At 38.3% G+C, this 22,030-nt stretch overlaps 1 pseudogene; it reads left to right on the forward strand.

The window, feature by feature from the left end:
* The window catches only part of LOC121434582, a 46,478-nt pseudogene extending 26,906 nt beyond the window's left edge, over nt 1-19,572 (forward strand).
* Nucleotides 19,573-22,030: the final 2,458 nt, after the last annotated feature.

The following is a 22,030-nucleotide window of genomic DNA, read 5'->3' on the forward strand; positions in this document are numbered from 1 at the left end:
GAAAGGAGGAATTAAGGCCATAAAGATAGGTTACAGAATAGATTATTAATTTTTACAGTTTTAAATGCTAGTAAAAAGGAAACAACAGCTGTGGGGAGACATTAGATAATAAAAAAGCCCTGCTAAATTAAACCAACCTGTATGGTTTAAAGATACATTGCATTCAGAATAAAAACCAAGATATGTATTAAATTGGGGAATAAAGTTATAGATACCACTTCAATCCTTAAAGATTAGCTTCAAACAAAAAGATCTCTTGAGACTGCTCTTCGGGCTGATGATGGAGGGGGAGTTGACTGGGGGAAGGGGGAGGGAAATGGGAGGTGGTGGCAGGGAGGAGACAGAAATCTTTAATAATTAAGTAAATAAATAAATAAATAAAAAATCCCTTGAGTAAAAGAAACAGTAGTTCATCAGAGAGCATTACCATTCAATCTTAACTAATTCGTAAGATTAACAGATGTCTTCCTTTTGATTAAATATAATTTCCAACAATAAATCTTCATAAAGGTAGGGTTCCGGCAGAGTTTTGTTTTGTCTTTACAAAAGTATGAAAACATTGAACTAAGGAATCTAAAAACCACTAGACAACCGAGGTATCTAAATAATAACACATCATCCAAATAAAATATCCTCTTCAAAAGAATAAATTGGCCTAACAGTCACTTATTATAATCATGTTAGGTGTGTTTTCAAGGTGAAACAAAAAGACATTTTGTTTCCTTTTTTTTTTTTAAAGACACATTCCTCTGGCTTTCCTGGAATTCACTTTGTAGAACAGGCTGGCCTCTAACTTAGTGAGATATATCTGCCTCTGCTGTGAAAGTGCTGGAATTAAAGGCATGCACCACTATAGCCTGACAAAAATTTATTTTACAAACACAGGTGGTGTTGTTTCTTCATTTTAAATGTTGTTTGCTTTATACTTCCTGTTTACTCAGGGAATATTATATCCCTCTGAGTTCTCTGATGGAGCTAAAAGCTCAATAATTGTAATTATGCATGTTAACAAATTGAAAAAAAAGAATTAAAAAATGTATAATGCATATAAGGCTAAGAGGCAGAAACATTATTTAAGGTTAGTAATACCAGTTAGGATAAAAAGTACTTTAGGATAGGATAGATGATCAAACATTTTCTCTAAATTTACCAAATGCAAATGGATTGGACATTGTTAGTATAATTCTCCCCTTTATATCTTATATATAGTTAATGTATTTAGTGTATATAGCTTTACTGTGTTAGTTAAAACCTTCATTTTTAATTAGACAAATAGGGAAATGCGTGATATTTTGATTATATTCTGATAATAAAGCTTGCTTAGCATTACAGCAGAGCTAATCACTACCTGACCAAAATTTACCATAGAGGTTTGGAGGACTCTGGACAGATAGGAGTCAGGATTCCTAAGGCAGGCCTAAGAGAATATTAGCACTTTACTAACATGGAGAGACTGAAGAGGTGGTAGTCACAAGTTGCTGGTTAACTGCTTCTCTGATCTTTCAGTTTCTTACCCTGCTCTCTGACTCCTGATTTCTTATTGTTAAATGTCAATTAAACTAATGCTTCAGCAGGTACAGAACTTTCTAAACCCTTTGGAAATAAAGCCCATATACCTGAGATAGAGCCACAAGATTTGTCATTTGCCCTGCTAAGTTTTCATCTTTCCTTGACCCAATCTTCCCTCAGTTTTCCTCATTCCTCTCTTTCATTTGTCTTTTATTTATTCTTCTTTCATCTTGATTGCAGTGTTTCCTCCCACCATTGCTCTCTGTCCCAACCTTCCCCCAAATCTCTCTTCTTTGTTTAACTTTAGAGAAGAGCAGGTCTCTCATACATATCAACCGAATGTGGTGTCTTAATTAGGGTTTCTGTTGTGATGAAACACGATGACCAAAATGCAAGATTGGGAGAAAAGAGATAATTTGGCTTATACTGCCATATTGTTGTTCACTATTAAAGGATGTCATGGTAGGAACTTAAAGAGGGCAGGACCCTGAATAGATTTTTGTATGTTGAACCATCCTTGCATCTGTGAGATGAAGGATGACTTCATCATGGTAGACGATTTTTTTGATGTGTCCTTGGATTTGATTTGCTAGTATTTTATTGAGTAGTTTTGCATGTATGTTCATCAGTGAGATGGGTCTGGAATTCTCCTTGTTTGAATCTTTGTGTGGTTTGGTATAAGGGTAACTGTAGCTTCATAAAAAGGGTTTGGCAATCTTATTTCTGTTTCTATTATGTGGAACCCTTTGAGGAGTATAGTTATTACTTCTTGGTTCTGACAGAATTCTGAACTGAAACTGTCTTTCCATGGGCTCTTTTTGGTTGGAAGGCTTTTGATGACTTCTTCTCTTTCCTTGCAGGTTATAAGCTCACTTGAATTGTTCATCTGGTCTTGATTTAATTTTGGTATTTTATTGACTTCAGCCCTCAATTTGATTATTTCCTATCCTCTACTCCTCCTGGGTGAGTCTGCTTCTTTTTGTTCTAGAGCTTTCAGGTGTGCTGGTAAGTAACTGGTGTGAGTTTTCTCCACTTTCTTTATGTAGGCACTTAGCGCTATGACCTTTCATCTTAGCACTGCTTTCATAGTGTCCATAGATTTGGGTATTCTGTCCCATCATTTTTGTTGAATTCTACAAAGTATTTAATTTCTTTCTTTATTTCTTCCTTGACCTAGGGGTGGTTTAATAGATCACTGTTCAATTTCCATGAGGTTTTAGGCTTTCTATGATTAGTGTTGTTAAATCCTAACTTTAAAACATAGTGATCTGGTAAGACACAGGGGGTTATTCCATTTTTTGTGTGTCAAGGTTTGCTTTGTTAACATGTTTGTGGTCCATGTTAGAAAGGATCTGTGAGGTACTGAGAAGAAGGTATATTTCAAAGAAGCCATTTAAACTTCTTGGTTCTTCCTCATGTCAAAAAACAGGCCTCTAACAAGCTGTTCAAGGAGGCATTAGAGGGTCACAACCAACCTTAAGGCCTGGTGTGCCTTAAAGTTCCCCTTTCTTTGTAAGAAAAGCATAGTTCTACCAGATGGGCAAAATGACATCAGCTGACAAATATTTGAAAAGCAAAATACTGTTTGGTACGGACTGACCTGGTCAATCAAGGCTTTCATTTAGGACCTCAGGCAGAGAGAAAGAACATTCTTGGAAGCCTTCCCTTAGGGCCCGATGTATTGATAATAAAACAAAGCCCCTTATCTAAAACCAGGAATATGTTTGGAAGCACTGGTAATGGTCTGGCGATAAGCCCTTTGTGGAGAAGTTTCTTCTGGTTCTTAGAAACCAACTCTTCCTAGCATATGGAGCTATGATTTTCAGTCCCCAAGCCAACTCTGCACGTAGGAAAGTTCTTGAGATGCCCTGTATTCCTGTTGTGTAGAATTGTTTGACTAGCCTCCTCCTAAATTTTTCCCATTGTGTAATAGTTTCTACTGACTTCATAAAATTCTTCCATTTCTTTCCATTTACTCCCTGGAAGTATACGAGATACAGGATGCTTTTCTTCTTCTCTCTTTTTTATTTTGTTTTTGTTTTTTTGTTTTTTAGGACAGAGTTTCTCTGTAGGTCTGACCTGACTATCCTAGACTGTCTTGACTATTCTAGAACAATCTCTGTAGACCAGGCTTGCTTTAACGTCACAGAGATTACTTGGTTCTGCCTCCTGAGTCTTGGGATTAAAGGCCTGTGCCACCATTGCCTGGGAAGATACTACTTTTCTTAAGAAGCTTACAAAGCATAGGCCATATCTTCTCCAAGTCCACCTTAACCTAGCTTCTATCCTTTTTACATTGTACTTGTCCTGTCTTTCTCATCCCCTGTGACCTTCACATCAGAACACTGTCAGTGAAGAATTCCCTGCTGTCTCAGGTCACCCTTGTACTTAAGAAATTATTCTGAGAATAACCATGTCGTGTAGCTCTCCTGTCTGCCTAAATGTCTAGCCTGGCAAGTTTTCTGTTTTTATTTCAGTTGTTCAAGGTGTAACCTGGAGCCTGAACCTAAAGGACACTCAAGGATAATAGCATATGTGGAACTCAAAATCTCTCTTAGTTTGCTCCTCTTTGAGCATTAGCCAGTGATGGATGCATGCCATCATTAAACGGATTTTTCTTTATTAATTTCCTAAATGAGTGAAGTGGTTTCTCAATGCAAAGGCATATCAGTCCTATGGAACAGCTGCATTTCCATCTTGTTAGAAAAATTGTTTCTGAGACAACTTCTGCTATATTGACTTAGGTGGCCTTGGTCTGTTGCTGTCCAGCCCAATGAACTTGCTGTTCTCTGTATTACATTTTCAAAATTCTTAAATAAAAAGACTGTACCACCTCACAGTTTTAAAATTATCCATTTGAGTCATGTAGTTGACTATTCTATGCAGTCACAGGAAAAGGATTTGCATATGGAGCACTCCTTCTGTCTTCAGACCACAATAGGAGGAATAGATTATTCTGTATACTGCAGGGGACACAGCATAGGCAATCAGGTGTTGGTGCCACCATTATGAAAAAGGACTGGACTGTGGTACAGGGAGTGATTTTGTAATTTCCCAGTATGGTTTATTTTAATTAATGCCATGTTAATGTATACAGAACAGATGGTGAGTGGTGAACATTTTGGGAAGGTTATCATGAGCCAATGAACATTGAATTTGCAATTAGGAAACAATCCTATGAAGACATGAATGATCTTGCTTGACACAGTTGTTTCTGCTCAGAGATTTGGAAAAGAAGCCATTGATTGTGACTATTGTAACTCTTCTTGTCAAGGTTTCCTATCTCAGCAGCCAACACCTACATATGGGCAACATCAATCTATCTCTTATTAATGATGTTCTCTCTTAGGGAAGGGCCTACTCTTTTTCAAAGTCAATATACAAAGATTTTTTAATCTTAAAAGTGTAATATTTTTATCAATTTAGAAATCACTTATTGGAATCATTTTCAAATATTTAATTTCAGTGTATTGCTGCTCTTATCTCTGTTTGTTTCTGTTCTCCAATGTTTCTAAGTCATGACTAGTTTCATTTCATTTCTCTCATGATGTTGACTGGATTTCTTTGTAGATAAATGTCTCCTATAGTTTAGGCTTGCCTCATGTTAGGTAACTGAGAATCATTTTGAACATGTAATCCTGCCTCTGCTGCCCGGTGCTGGGAAAACAAACCTGCAACTTCTTCCAGGTTTGGCCTTGACTAGCAATGAGAAAGAAAAATAGAAGAGTTAATGAATGTCTGCTGATCTTTCTGACTTTTATTGGGGACTAAGAAGAAGAGGGACCTGTGCAAGGATTGAGCTCATTGACCAACTGTGAAGCTGTGGAGACACAGTGCAGAAAGGCAGAGGAGAGATGGAGGGTTAGAGCTTTCCTCCTTCAACAGTAGTTGAGATTACCTATGTGGAATCAGCAGTCCGTTGTAGATGCGGTATGATTATTCTGATTGACCATTGTTTGATGTGCACAGACCATGGCAATCAAGAATCTGGGTAAGTTACAGACCTTATTTTAAACCTAATTGCTATATCTATAGTATCACATTCATAAAATAACTACTATTAATGTGTAACTGTTGTTAAAGAGCAGACCATGAATTAGAAAACAATTGGGGTCATGTTAGGGCTTGGAGGGAGCAAAGACAATGTGAATATGATACAGGTTTAATCTCAAAACTCATTTTCAAAAGTTGAAACCGACATTTTGGCCATATGTTCCAGAAACTAGGGATTTTTATTACAGCCCATTAAAGATGTCCTATATATTTTCTCTAAAGATGAAAATCTTAATCCAGAAAAGTAACAGTTCTGTTTGGAGGGACCAAAACATTTTACCCAGATCTTCTACTTTGGATGAGGAACAGAATTTGCTCTAGGAGAGGGGAATAATGTGTACTAAAATACAAAGTGAACTAGGGAACTGTCTTCTGGGCTGGGAGGGCAGAACTGAAAAAACTGTGCTGTCTGAGTCATTTAATCTCTAGTCATCCTGTACTGGAGCTGCTAGTATCCTGAGGCCCAGTTAGTTGACCCTAGCCAATTAGGAATTCTGAGAAGGGTTAGCAATCAGGAGTACTAGTGGCAGGTTTGGGTTCTTTCCATGTTTCTCTTCTGCCTCTGTTGTAGGAAGACCAAAAGCTATACCATGTTGAGTGGAAGGTGTTCAGAGCAGGTCTGTTGAACTGTCATTTCTGCTGTGACTTGAATGGACCATGAGACAGACTGTAGTCATGTTGGTCCATGTGGTTCATGGTGGAAGGGGCCCTTGTTCTCTGAGCCTCCCTTTTTAGAGATTTACAGGGTAAAGGGAGACTCTGGAGCCCTGGAAATGAAGAATATGATGCAGGTTGTATCACTCTCCAGAGTATCCACATAGTCACTGCTTTTGTTGTGCAGTGGGAAGTGAGATTAAAAAACTGAATGTCTAGATTCCAGAAGTTTTCATCTAATTCTAATTTCAGGTTTGTGTTATAAAGGTTTTAAATATTTTGGTACCTGCTAGGAAAAGGATGATATTAAACATTTTACAGCGATACGTGTATTGTAGGCTTTTAACATGATGTTGCTACTAGCCACAATGATGTACCATACAGTGAAGCTTAGTTCCAGAAGACAAAAGGAATTTCTGATGTGCAGAAACTTCTCAGGTGTGCATCGTGTTAGACAATTAGATAGTACACAATCCACATCTCCTGCCATATTCCATGTAGCAGGAATCCATTTTAAATCATTTTATGCTTGTTTTGGGATTGGTCATCAGTAGGGCTGCCTTTCCCAGAAACCAGAAGTGTAGTGAGCCGGACAGGATCGCCATTACAAGATGGCGCCGACATCCTGTCTTGTTGGTTATATACAACTCCATATTTGGCTATGGCTTTGAGAGCTGCGCGTCCCCGCTTCCCGCATGCGCAGAGGATGAGGATCCTTGAGCCTATCCCGATGCGGTCTGGTGTCAGCTGTTGTTGGCAGCCAATCACAGGGCTACCCGTGTGCCAATTCCCTATTTAAGCGGCTGCCTTAGTGCACCCCGGTCCCTTCGCTTCCTGCTGCCTCTCCCATCTGCTCCCTGTTCCTCGTTTTCCCGCCCCTCATTCCATGCTCCCCATCAATCAAGGGCACTCCAGTAAAAGCGTGATCTGAGTGGAATCCTGGTGTGGTGGTCATTCTTCATCGCCGGTCGAGAGGTCCGCCACACAGAAGAAAGCATGATGGGCAGGAGAGCCATTGAAAGAAATCTCCCCCATTGGAAATACAGCATTTATATCATGAGGCTTCTTTCTTTGGAAGACATCAGTAACTTAGGGGTCAGAAATAACAGTTTAAGGATCACTTTGAAAAACCTTTGTGAAAGTTGTGAAGTTTGTGATTATTTAATTTCTGTTCACTTCTTATCAAAGGCAGCTGGGTAACATTGGTCAAGTTCACACTTTTCCTTACCTAAGTTTTCCTTGGTCTTTTGATTTAAACTTGACAATATTTCACTGCTTCTGTTCTTTGTTTCTCTCCAACCCTCTTATTCTTTCACAAATTTTATAAACATTCTTGATTGATGTGAATTTGTGGAAAGTAAAGAAGTCATATGAACCTGTTTTTTTCTGTAATGTATGACTGTAATTTAACTATATTATTCATTTTCTTTAAAATGGTAGACCTTCACCAATTTTATTCAGAAAGTATTTTCTGTGATCAGTCTTAAGTTTTGGTTTTGGGAATAGTTTACCTGGAGAGGCTCATTTTTTTTTTTATCTTAGATGCTTGCCTCTTTCCATTTCCTGGTGTATCTGTGTTTTATAGATGTTGCTATCTTCATATTTGAGTCTTTGCTACCTAAGTGTTGGTATGAACAATACATAATCTCTTTGGGTGTTCTTTGTGTTTCCACTGTGGATGTAGCTTTGTATTCAGCTTTCCTGCTGTAAATTGTTGGACAAACTCATTGGATTCCATTCATTTAATTGTGAAAATTTACCAGACACAAAATCTTAATTTTGATGCATCATCTGCCTAAGGATCATTTTTTATTTCTTTATTTATGATTTGTTTTTCTTGTTTTTATCAATATTAATAGACTTGACTTATTGGATATAAGATTTCATGTGTCTTGGCAAGTGGCTCAGCACATATTCTTTTTGTGAGTAACCTGAGTTCAGATAGTTACACTCAAGATGGGAGGTTAATAAATCTCTACTATTCCCAATCCAGCAGATCTGACAACCTCCTTTTCTGTGTGTCACCTGTATACATATGCAAGACATTGTCTCCCATACACAAACATACACAAGAAATAGCAATAACCTTGTTTGCAAAGGTGCTTGTGTCTTAAAGTCAGGGCAAAGGAATTTGCTTTACATGTACCCTGATTCTTCAAAAATCTGTTCTCTTGAAATTTCTATTAAAAAGTTTTTATTTCCTCACTGGGATGCAGACTTACATTCATTCACCAATTGTAGGTAACAAAATGTTATCTAAGTTATCCTGAGACACATTATTTTTTTATCATAAGAGAATGAAATGTTTTAATAAGCAAAACTATTTTCTACAAAGTAAAACCATCAGAAGACTTCAAGTGAAGCTTCTGACTTTTTTAGAACAGCCCTTCTCACCCAAGCCATTTTCTATCATTGCTAAAGGAGAGAACTGGAGTCTATAGGATGCCAGTGATTTCTTGGAGGTTGATTTTGATGAATATCTTGTAGTTCATGTTTAATGGACATAACATATATATTTGTAGATCTGTGCTTGTATTGTATTTTATAATGGTGTCATCTATATTTTTTTATTTTTTTGAACCGTAAACTTATTACATCATTCATTTTCTTGAAAATTATAGACCTTCACCAATTTGTATTCAGAATATTGCTTATGCTATTTGATCCTTAATTGTTCATTTATAATAGTTTCTGGGATAAACAGTTTTAGTTTTCTCTTATTGATCTTAGATGCTAACCCCTTTCCATTTCCTGGCATGTCTGTGCTTTCTAGTTGCTGCTGTCTTCATGTTTGAGTCTTTGCTGTTTAGCTCATTGACTAGACTAATACATTGTCTTTGGTTCTCTAAAACCTTCTCATATATTGTGTCTGTGTGCTTATCAGCCTCAGCTGTCAACATGACAAAGCCAAGGTTCCCCTGAGGGCACATCAATTAGGCATGTGCTCAGATCAGAATGTCTGATCTGTGTCTGATATACACTGTGTCGATTGACAATTGATGTTGGAAGATCTTCCACTGAGTTGGCAATGTCTCTAAGCAAGTGGGCCTGGTCTGATGAAGAGAGCTAGCTGAGCACAAGACAGTGACAAGGCAAAAGAGAAAATTAGGCAACAATGGTTCTGCATGTTTTGCCTTCAGTGATTAACTTGAGTTTTGATACTAAACTCCCACAGTGGTGTACTCTGACTTAGGCATAACAACCCAATAAACCCGTTCATTTCCACAGTTCTTTTGGTTAGATAATTTAATTATAGCAACAGAGATGAAAGTAGCAACAAAAAATGGTGCCTCAACAGGGATTTTGTTGCTGCAATGGACTTGGAAATATGGACTTAGGAAGAATTTTGAAGATATCGAGACTTTAGGTGGCAAAAATCCAAAAGTCAAGGAAAGCTCTACACAGAGCGTAACTGACTGTTCTTGTAGGACCTGGAAGCCTGGAACGTTGACAGTGCTGGCAGGCAGTGGAGGGCAGGGTCATAGGATTTTAATGGGCAAAAAGGAGTTGATCTGGACTATCAGTCCTGAGAGATCTGTGTCTCAGGGATTTCAGGTTAAGTCAATGGCTACTGGGGCACAGCGTGACTTCCAGTTCCTGACAGATTGATGGACTCACTCACAGAGGCATTCAGGCTAATTTGTGTTTCTCTTTATAATCCCTTAGTAGTCAAGGAAGCTCAGAAGCTTTATAGGGCAACTGGTCTGAGACAATGAACTTGTATTCCCTGTATAGCTTACAATCTTCATGGCATCTGGGGAACCACAAATGTCTTGAGCCCAGAAATTGCCATTAACTTCAGTTCTTGATAAATATATAAAAATTCAGATTGCTGTCAATAAGCTTCTTAGCATCATCTAGCTCTGGTCCCTCCAGCCCAAGTCTGTCCTCTTTCCTTGTGGGTTTATTAGGTGATATTGTTCTGGTAAGTAACTACAGGTGCTTAGAAGACTTTATAAAAATTTTCCTAGAGATTATTTTTGTGATTCTTTGGCCCCAAATCTTTCTTAACATTTTTATATGCCAAGAAGGTTATTAAGGCACAATTAAAGAGTAATAGACTGATATCTTAGAAAAATATTATTTCTGTTGGATAGTTATTACTGCTGACTGCATTAGGTCTACAGTCAAAAAGAAACACATAGAAAGGAATGAAAAGAAAGAAAAGCATTAGGTAATTTCAGATGACAGTCCAGTGGTGAAAAAGAGAGATTTTCAAGGATTTTACACCATTAAATGGAAGACCCTTGCTCTGCATTGAAAGCCAAGCAATGTACCTTACAGTGTAGAATGTATCTAGCTAATCTCTTTATTTATAGAAGGCATATGCAACAAAATTCCTTATCTCAGGGCAACATCATACAGAACCTGTAGTCAATTTTGTTCAAGCTTGGTAGAATACTCCATATGGTCTGTCCAGCAGAATTCAGTTAGGGTTCCCTGGGAAAGGACACTGAGATTGAGGAAAATTTAGATCAAGAGAAATGAAGACACAAACATAGGTTAAACCACTGAAGGCCATAGGACTGAAGGCCAGTACCAAACAGCTCCGAGTTTATTTCTCGGACAGCATATATACTGTTTTCAAGTAATGTTCAGTCTCTGAATCTCTTAATTGTCTCCCTACAGTTGTCATCAATTGAGAAACAAAATCTTGAAACAATTCATCAGGTTTCTGTTTCATCTTAGACAATTTTTTTGTTTTCTTTCCAGTGCAAGGTAATTTGTACCAGGCCTTTTTTTGCTGTAATATTAAGTTGAGCATATACTGCCATGTCAAATTTCAACTGATGATCTAAGTCTTTACAATCACCTTCTCCTGCTTGCATGTCAAACTTAATAGGCATTTAAAGTTTTTTTATGGTTTATTTAACTTTATTTTATGTGCATTGGTGTGAAGGTGTCAGATCCCCTGCAACTGGAACTTCAGACAGTTGTGAGCTGCCACATGAATGCTGGGAATTGAACCCAGGCCCTCTGGAAGAGCAGTCAGTGCTCCAAACTACTGAGCCAGCTCTACAGCCCTAGACAGGCATATTTTGAGCTTTATTAATATTATCTCTAAGTTCACATACTCATGGAATTATGATTCCACTATATATAATCTCCTCCAGACAAACAAGCCCTAGCTTGTTGGGGATTGTATCTGGGAATTTAGTGAGTGTGTTAGTTTCATAGATTGGTGGACTGCCTACCTGTTCTTCTGGCTGGGATGATGTGCACATGAGCAAGGATTTTCTGCTTGAGTTTGGGGCTGAAGCACAACTATATTCCTTTTCCTGAATGGGAGTTTATCCTATGCCATTGCATGTTGGAAATCCTTAATTTGTTACTTGAAATTTCAAATTGTGTCAGACAAGAGGTTGGCTGGAATTCCAGAAGAGTTTATAGACATTTGTGCTTTTTGGGTTATTACAGATTATGAAGCTAAAAAACTCAGACTAAATGCATTTAATTTTTTTATTTTCTCTTTTATTTATTCTTTTCTCATACAATACATATTGACTGCTGCGTCCAGTTCCTCCACCACTTCCAGTTTTCCACAGTACTCATTCCCCCAGGTCCATTGCTCCTTTTTCATCTGTCATAAAATAGAAGGCCTCCAAGGGATATCAAAGAAACCCTTCATAAAAATGTTCAAGAAAGGGCTGGAGAGATGGCTCAGAGGTTAGGAGCACTGGCTGCTCTTCCAGAGGTCCTGAGTTCAATTCCCAGCAACCATATGGTGGCTCACAACCATCTGTACTGAGATCTGGCACCCTCCTCTGGTGTGCGGGCATACATCGAGGCAGAATGTTGTATACATAATAAATAAATAAATCTTTAAAAAAAATGTTCAAGAAAATTAGGTAAAAATCCCTTATTAAAACTGGACAAAGCAAGTGAATAGGAATGAAAGGTCACAAAAATTGGCAAGAGTAAGAGATACCAAGAGTTCTACAGTTAGTAATCACACAAACACCCCAAGCTAACAACCAAAGCATGCATGCACAGGGCATGCACAGAGCTGTTCATGTTCCATGATTCTCACTTCATTTTGTCTGAGACCCTATGAGACTTGTTTTGTTGATTCTGTAGCTTTGGTTTTCCTGGGATCCACAAACCCCCCAGATCCTACATTTTTTACCCCTTCCTTCCACAGGATTCCAAGAACTCAAGGTAATGTTTGGGTAGGGATCTGTGCATGTGTAACCATCAGCTGCTGGAAGAATTCTCTCTGGTGGCATTTTTCCTGGGAATCTATCTATGATTTTAGATATGAATCATTTTATTTTTTTTCTTGTTTAGTTGTATTTGGTTCTACCCTAATTCTGGAAGCCATCAAGCTCTGGTTCCTGGCCATCCTGGCAGTATCAGACATTGGCTTCCTCTCACAGCTTGGACTAAAAGATCAGTCATTGGTTGTTCACTTCACAAACTCTAAGCCACTTTTTCCCCAGTGAATCTTGCTAGCAGAACAAGTATAGTTCTCAGTTTAGTGACTGACTTTGTGTCCCAATCCCACCAATGGGAGCCGTATGTATTACAGAATAAGGCTGGTTCAGCCTCTGTATTCCTCACTACTAGGAATCTTCAATAGTGTCTTTCTTGTAGTTCTGGAAGTTTGCAGTGTACTCTTTCCATACCTCCTGCAAAAAGCTCCATTATTCCTATCATCTCTCCCTCCTATACGTCATCTCTGTCCCTTGCTTACTTGATCTTTCTTGTTCCCATCCCCACCTGCCTCCAGTGCACCCACAAAATCTATTCTATTCTGTCTTCCCAGAGAAATCCATGCATGTCCCCCAGAGCAGTTCTTGTTACTTAGCCTTTCTGCATCTATGGCTTGTACTGTGATTGACTGTGATTACTATGGTTGTACTTTACTTACCTGCTCATATCCACTTATAACTGAGTAAACCATTTTGATTTATGTGCTTCTGGGTTGCCTCACTCAGGGTAAAAAATAGTCATGCAACAACACAGCAACCAAATAATTCAGATACGGTGTGGTACACCTCTAAATGGAATTTTCAGTAGAGGAATCTAAAATAGATGAGACACATTTAAAATATGTTCAGTATCATTAGCCATCAGGAGATTTCATCATAAACCTGACAGAAAGGATAAGTTCAACAACACAAGTGACAGCTAAGGCTTCAAGGATGTGGAGCAAGGGGACTCATTGCTCTTGCGGTGCAAAATTGTAAAAATCCAGCCACTGTGAAAATCAATATGCAAAAATCCTCAGAATATTGAGAGTCAATCTACCCCATGACTCAGGTATCCCCCTCTTGCGCATATTCCCAAAACTCGCTCTTCCATCCCAGCACAAGGACATTTGCTCGACTCTGTTCATAATAGCCAGAAACTGCTGTGTCCGTGAGAGATGGTGTTGATTGATGATTGATGTAGGAAGCCCCTAAGAAGGTGGACCTGTGCTGGGATATGGAGCATTCTGAGCATGAGGTAGAGACTAGGCAAAAGAGAAAGGCTGTAAACAGTCTTTGCAAATGTGTTTTGCCTTCAATTGTTAGCGTGCAGTTTCTCCTACATTTCCAAAATGATTGAGTGTGATTTGACACAATCAATGAAATAATCCCATTTACTGCCTGAGATGCTTTCAGTTGGAGTATTTAATCACAGTAGCATAAAAGCAGGCAGCACAAACAATTACAACACAAAAGTTGATTTTGTTTGTCAGTAGAATATAGGAATGATGACTTTTGCCACAATGTGGAAGATATCAAGATTTTTATGTGACACAAAAAAGAAACATGAACATAATTAACTGTTCTTATAGGACCAGGAAAATTAAAATGTAATGGCAGAGAGTGGGTATTGAGATCATAGGATTTCAGTTGAAAATAAACTTGATAAAAAAAAAACCAATCCTGAGGACTTTTGTCTGATTTTTTTTCTTTTTGGTTTTTCAAGACAGGGTTTCCCAGTGAAACAGTCCTATTGTTCTGGAACTAGTTCTTGTAGACCAGGCTGGCCTCAAATTCAGAGGGATTCACCTGCTTCTGCCTCCCCAGTGCTGGGATTAAAGGCGTGTGTCATGACCATCCAGACTTTTGTGTGATATTTTGGCTCCACAATTTTTCTTCTTCTGCCCATGCACTAGAACTTTAGTAATGCCAAATTCAAAAGTAATGGGTTAATGTCTTAAATGGAATATTGAAGCTGTTCAATGGTTATCATTCATGACTCATTTAGGTGCACAGTAAAAAAATCCAAGTAGGGCAGAAATAAAAGAAAATAAAAAGATAGTTTCAAAGGGCATTTTGTGTTAAAGCAGGCAGGAATTTTCCAAGAGTTAATTATCATTAAAGAAAAGCCATTACTCTGCAGTGGAAGCTTATCAAGGTGCCCTAAGGGTAAGACTCCATGCACTTAAACCTTCACTTTAGGGTAGCAATGTGACTCATAGTCTCAGGAAGCTACTTCATTCAAAACTGTCTGCACTTGTGGTCCAAGCTCGTTAGTGTTCTTTGCAATTAAGAGATCTAATTTCTCAGCATCACCAGTAATGTATTGGTCTTGGGAACATGAGAGAATCACAATTTAAGATCATGGATTTTTAGTTTATGGTTACAGTTTACCATTGTTGCAGGCATCTGTGTTTGGCAGAGTCAGAAGCCCAATGAGGAGACAGTGAGAGTTCATTGCACGAAGCTGTGAGGATCGAAGCTGGGTGTGGTGTGGTATCTTTTCCTCTCTTGTTCCTTTAGGGCCTGCCACCCAGTTCTCAATTAAATTTCACACATGGAGGCTTATTTTTTTTTCTTATAAATGCTTGACTTTGATTTGTTTCAAGGCATGTTGATTTAACTTAATTGTTCTCTCTACAATTTCCCCCTGGCCTTTATCTTTATTCTGTATTCCTCTCTTTGTTTCTTACTCCATGGCTTGCTGTGTAGTTGGATTAAAGGTTCCTGTTTTTTTCTCCTCCTGTTGCCTCTTCTTTCTGTTTTCCTCCCAGATTTCCCTTCCCATGTATTCTCTTTTCCTGGCAGCCCTGCTTGTCCTTTCTTGCCATGTGATTGGTCATTCAATCTTTTTTTTTACACCAACCAGGTATTTTAAATAGGCAAAGCATCAAAACTTCACAGAGCTAAACCAATGCAGCAATTCCTTGCATCATTAAAACAATTTTCCACAGCTTAAATAAATAAAACACACTTAAAAATGTTATTTCACAACATACTGGGTTACATTTTGAGCCCAAAGATGTTAAGATACCTAAGTTATGACACAACTTCCATGGAGACCTAGCTGCTTATAGTGAGTGGAAGTTACCAAAGAGAGAAATGCATGAGAAGTTGCAAGGATAGGGCCATTTAAGTCATTTGAAACTGAAGCCATACATCTGACAAGAGAGCTACAGGATTTGATGTTTATCCTGCTCTGCTTCAGTCTTGGTTCAAACTTCCCTTACTGTGTCTTTATTTTTCTCTTTTGGGATGTTAATGGTATTTTGTGCCACTGATGTTAGAAAGAGGTAATGTGTTTTCAGGTTTTATAAGATGTTGCTGTCAACAGATTGTCTTGAGTGCCAGAGGAGACATTACACATTTGGACAGTGTAGGGACCATTGCAGATGAGGATCATTAAATGTCTATCCTTGAAATGACTAACTGCAATTTTTCCATTGTTGACCTTGAGCCAATAGTGGCCGGGGTCAGAATGTACTTGATTGAATGAACAACCTCCCAGAAAAGATCATGTATTTGAAAAAGTTTCTTTCCTTTGTGGCTTCCTTTCAATTTCCTGTGGATCTTTAGTAAGAGAAGCCTGTCTAGATGAAATTCCTCTTTGTATGTGATGAGTCTCAATAAACTCAACTAATTTCCTGATATTTGTATCTACTGTTTTGTGCTTGTCATTAATTAGACAATTTCCGTCTTATACTAAAATATTTTTGCCATGATTATAGGCTTGATTTCTATATTCTATATATTACCTATATTCTATAGGTTAAAATAAGATATAGCAGAAACAGTTGCTATTAAGGAGTTTGGCAACCTGCTATTTTAATTTTTTTCTTTGCTTGTTGAAGTAGCCCTTACTGTGTGGCTCCATATTCCTGAAAGTAGAGAGGGGCATCATTTCTGGCTCTATACATTTTTATATTATTGGGTGATAGCCTTGTAATATAGGTTTTTTTATATGTCAACTATATGCTGCTGTGCAGTGCCTCATGCATATCTTGGATTTTAAAATTTGAAAGAGGGTTTCACTCTGATTCCCAGGATACCATGTATTTATGGCATTAACACTGCCTTAGAATTCTGAGTCAGTTATTGGAGGTGCATGAATTTCTTCTGGATGGTTATGCTTGATTTGATTTTTCTTAAATCAAATATGACTATTTTATATGTCTGCATGGATATTCATTACATGGGTATCTAGTCACCGAAGTGATCAAAAGATCTCAGAATTCCTGTTCATGGAACAAAGGAAAGTTGTGATCCCCATGTAAGTACTGGAAAATGTGCCCACCTCCATTCATGACCAGCAAGATCTCTGAATTCCTCTGCCTTTTCTCCAGCTCTCTGTTGATTATTTGTGACCAACATTTATATTTCTAGTGTTTTCATCTGTCCATTTTAACTGCTTTGGTTATTGGTATGACAGTTTAAATTATGTCACTTCAGATGTCTGGAAGATGAATACAGAACTGGAGTAAATGCAAAATTACTTGTAAGAACTTCAGTAACAACCTTTAAGTTATTTCTATCCCATTTGTTTTTTTGTTTCACTGTTTTTTGCAATGGAGACAATTTAATGTGTACTTCTACCTGTCCTGGACCTGATTGCTTAGACTTGACTGGCATTCAACTCAGAGAGAAATATACCCACCTCTGTTTTCTGAGTGTTGTGGTTAAAGGCACAATACACCAATACACCCAGTGTGTCCATATTACTTTTTTTGTGTGGTCTGTAACTCTTTATGCAATTTTCTCATGCATACTATATACAGTTGATCTTTTTTTTTTTTTTCTGTTGATCTTTTTCAATACCTCTTCCTCTCAATAGATGTTGCTCTTATGGGGTGGTATCCCATACAAAGGGTACAGAAATGACAGAGTTCACTCTGCTTTTCAATTTTCCTCTAAAGTGACTGTCTAAGTCATGGAATAAGAGTGGGGAACACGAGAATCATATGACTATACTGTAAAAGAAGTATGTTTCTAACATTGTCACTGTCATGCTTTCCATTTTGAACATTTATGGTATATTTTAGGAGACAGTGACCTATGATGATGTGCATATCAACTTCACCCGGGAAGAGTGGAATTTGCTCAATCCTTCCCAGAAGAATCTCTATAAAGATGTAATGCTGGAAACCTACAAGAACCTCATTTCTATAGGTAAAAATGAATTTCCTTCATGTTTTAAAATATGGAAGCATCCGGGCAGTGGTGGTGCACGCCTTTAATCCCAGCACTCGGGAGGCAGAGGCAGGTGGATCTCTGTGAGTTTGAGACCAGCCTGGTCTACAAGAGCTAGTTCCAGGACAGGCTCCAAAACCACAGAGAAACCCTGTCTCAAAAAACCAAAAAATAAAAAATAAAATAAAATATGGAAGCAACTTTTCCTTGGTTAAGGATTTTGTTCTGCAATTTCATTTAGAAAAAGAATGAGGTGAATACAGCAGTCATAGTTCTTAGGTGCACTTAAGATAATAAGCTAAATCGTGCATATTGTTCAATGATATAACATATATTCTGGTCCTGTATTTTAGGATACATTGGGGAAGACCATTACACTGAAGAACATTGGCAATGTTCTAGAAGACATGCAAGGTAATTTTCATGTGCAAGTTGATAACAATGTGCCTCTGATGAGATCGCACTTTCTCCTAGAACTTTTAAACAAAAGCAGCAGTGCAAATAAGCACAGCTAAGTGCATAGATGGTTATTAAATCCTCACAAATCCATATACCTCCATTTCATGTATGTGAATTATTCTTCCTTTACTAGGTGTATCATACAGTACCCTTGATATAAGCTTATGAGCATAGGGATATGGAAAGATTTAACATACCTCTCCTTAAGAACAAAAAGAAGATAAGCAGTAGTTCCCATGTAGAGTATACTTGTTGAATTTCATTCAAGTATGCAATAATGAAGGTTTTCTACCATCATTATTAATATATAAACATTACAAAAATTCCCCATGAATTATAGGTCTGTGCAAATACTTCTGAATGTCCTAGTTCACTTAGCAAATATAATATGATTCAAGTATAGTAAAATTTATGAATGCAGTAAAGTTTTTAAAGCTCTCAGTTTAATCAGTTGTCTTCTAAAATATGAATAATAACATATAAAATGTTTTTGTAAATGTCAAAAGGTAAACCATGAAACAAAGGAATTTATCATAATACTTATTTTCCTAGATGCAAACTGAACCCTAATTAAAAAGAAAGCATGATTTTATACAGAGTTATAAAACCTTAATAACTAATTCCATTTTAGAATTGGAACAAGTTATAAAATTAATTCATACAAATACCAAGGTTCAGCAGTGTATTGAATGTAGCAAAGCTTTTAAATGTGCCAATTATCCTTGTAGGATTGAAGAAAATCAAAATGGAGAGAAGAAACTTTCAGTGTATACTCACGGTGTTAAAGTCTTGTCTTATGACACTGACCTGCTAAGGAATGAAACCCATATAATGGAGCAAAACCCTCTAAAAGTAAGCAATGCAGTAAAGCCTTTGCTTATCACAGTCATATTCAAGTGCTTAGAAAACACACTGGAAAAAAACCCTATGAATATCGTCAAGGTGATAAAGACTTTGTTCTTTATGAGACTCATCAAAGTCATAAAAGAATACATACGGGAGAGAAAGACTATGAATGCAATCAGGGTGGTAAGGCCTATGCATGTCAAACTGATTTTCAAAAGCATAAGAGAACAGATACTGGAGAGAAACCCTATGAATGCAATCAGTGTGGTAAGGCCTATGCATGTCAAACTGATCTTCAAAAGCAGAAGAAAACACATGCAGGAGAGAAACCCTATGAATGTAATCAGTGTGGTAAGGCCTTTGCTGAAAATGGTACTCTTCACAAGCATAAAAGAACACATACTGGAGAGAAACCCTATGAATGTAATCAGTGTGGTAAGGCCTTTGCAGATCAGAGTAATCTTCAAAAGCATAAAAGAATACATAGTGGAGAGAAACCCTATGAATGTAATCAGTGAGGTAAGGTCTTTGCTGACAACAGTAGTCTTCAAAAGCATAAAAGAATACATACTGGAGAAAAACCTCATAAATGTATCAGTGTGGTAAAGCCTTTGCACGACATACTCATCTTCATTTGCATAAAAGAACACATACTGGAGAGAAACCCTATGAATGTAATGAATGTGGTAAGGCCTTTGCGTATCAAAATAGTCTTCAATTGCATAAAAGAAAACTACTGGAGAGAAAGAAACTCTATGAATGTAATCAGTGTTGTAAGGCCATGCACATCACAGTAATCCTCAATTGCATAGAAGAACACATTCTAGAGAGAAATCCTATGATTGTAATATTTTTGGTAAGGCCGTTGCACAAAACAGCCATCTTCAAAAATACAAAACATCACAGACTAGATAGAACCCCTATGAATGTAGTCAGTGTGATTAGGCCTTTGGAGACCACTGTACTCTTCAAGGTAATAAAAGAACACACAGTAGAGGAAAACGTTATGAATGTATAGTAGTGTGAGAAAGCCTATTCACATCTTATCTTCAAATGCATAAAAGAACACAGACAGGGGAGATAACTGTGAATGGAGTCTGTGGTAAATCCTTTGTCACAACCATCTCCAAATGCATAAAATAAACCATCTTGCAGAAAACTATGAACTCAGTGTGTGTATTCTTCAAAAATATGAGAAAACTCATACTATAGTGAAACTCTAAGTGAATTTAGTGTTTTAATGTTTTTTTTTTATTTTTTTTTATTTTTATTTTTTAAATTTATTTATTTATTAAGGATTTCTGCCTCGTCCCCACAACCGCTTCCCATTTCCCTCCCCCTCCCCCGATCAATTCCCCCTCCCTCATCTGCTCGAAGAGCAATCAGAGTTCTTTGTACTTCATACAGGAGTAAGACTTTTGTGTGTAATCAATCTGAGAAAGCTTATGCATATTACCCTAATCATTTGGACCTGTGGAAGAAACGGAGGGCTTTTTATAACTTATTTTTTAAAGATCTTAAGCCCACACACATAGTCAGTTAGCCAATAGCAGTTATTGTGTAGATAAAAATGGATAGTGTAAAAATCTGTTCAAGCACTATGATATCTCTTTATTTTGTTTGAACCAGCAAACTAATGGCCAAAACCTTTTTTTGAAGCCTTTTGGGTAAGAGAAATGGCTAGTCAAAGAAATACACCTTGGACCTGAAAGCAGAGCCAAAGGAAAGCATTTTTTCTCTGAATCTCGAACTAGTTAAAGAAACATCATCTCCCTGAAAACAGCCCAAACATTAAAATGTGCCAGTGAAAGAAACACACTCTCAAAACACAACTGTCAAGTTGGGAGCGTAGACCCCAGTTCCTCGCATCTATCCCAGCCCCCAGGCCTGGTCTGGACACTAATTCCCAGCTGGCCAGGTCCTGACCCCACCCCCAGGGATGGGTCAGGACCACTCTGCAGAGTCTTTAAGTGATTCCCCAAAAGAGGAACACGTGGTCTCCCTCTCTTCCTCCTGGGGGTAGCATTTCTGCGGCTTCCTGGTTCCCGCTCAGGGCCCCCTGAGAGCACAGATCGCCCATTAAACCTGGATATTAATTTGGCTTGTTTTGATTTGGCTTGATTGGGAATTTTGCGTCGGCAGGGAGCTAGTAGTAAGAAATATTCCTAGGGGCTGGAGAGATGGCTCAGTGGTTAAGAGCATTGCCTGCTCTTCCAAAGGTCCTGAGTTCAATTCCTGGCAATCACTTGGAGGCTCACAACCACCTGTAATGAGGTCTGGTGCCCTCTTCTGGCCTGCAGGCATACACACAGACAATTGTGTACATAATAAAGTAAATAAATACATTTTTTAAAAAATGAATATTCCTAACATTTTGGAGGTTCCCGCCAAGCTAGGCCAGGCCCTTTCCACTTCGCAGGCCATGTGTTGGAAGGCCCCTACTCTATAGTTTGAGCTCTCTACACCACGCTGACAAATGGCTTCTGGGCCACAGCGGCGTCTTGATGAGTCCCTTTTCTTATCGATGCTATAGAGTTCTAGGGGACCCATTCATACTTATTTTTGTCGTTTTCGGATTCCCGCTGAAGTCATGAACTCACACCGGGAAGTCAAGTCAGGTGGCAGTCAATCCCGTGGGATCAGGCTTGGCTGAGTTGGAGATCTGTCTGTCCTGGGACACCAGGCATCCAATATACAGTTGAGGACATGCTAAAATGGACTTAGGCCTCATGGTTGGGCATAGACTAAAATGGACACTTAGAGTTCAAAGCCAGGTCTGTTGTTGCCCCTATGAGCCTCTTACAAAGATCTTTTTAAATTGAGCTTGTCTGATACAAATAAACAGAGCTTACATATATATGTCCATGATTTTTGGCCTCTGCACTCTTGCCCCCCCTCCCCCACTTAGTAGCCAGTGTCTCTCAGCACCACAGTGCCAGAGGCACTGGCCCCTCTCCAACTCCCTGAAACCCACACTTCCCAACCCCTCCCATGGAGCAACATTCTTTCCCCCTCCCTTTCCCAATTCAGAGGTTCAAGGTCAATTTCAACCTTCCCCTCCCCCCCCACCTCTCTGCACTCCTGGATCCCTTATGCACACTGGGCTAGTCCCTCCCCTGTTCCCTTTTCTC

This window comes from Microtus oregoni, unplaced genomic scaffold, assembly GCF_018167655.1.
Source record: "Microtus oregoni isolate MIOR12 unplaced genomic scaffold, Mior012 000044F_000, whole genome shotgun sequence".
Classification (NCBI taxonomy): Eukaryota; Metazoa; Chordata; class Mammalia; order Rodentia; family Cricetidae; genus Microtus; species Microtus oregoni.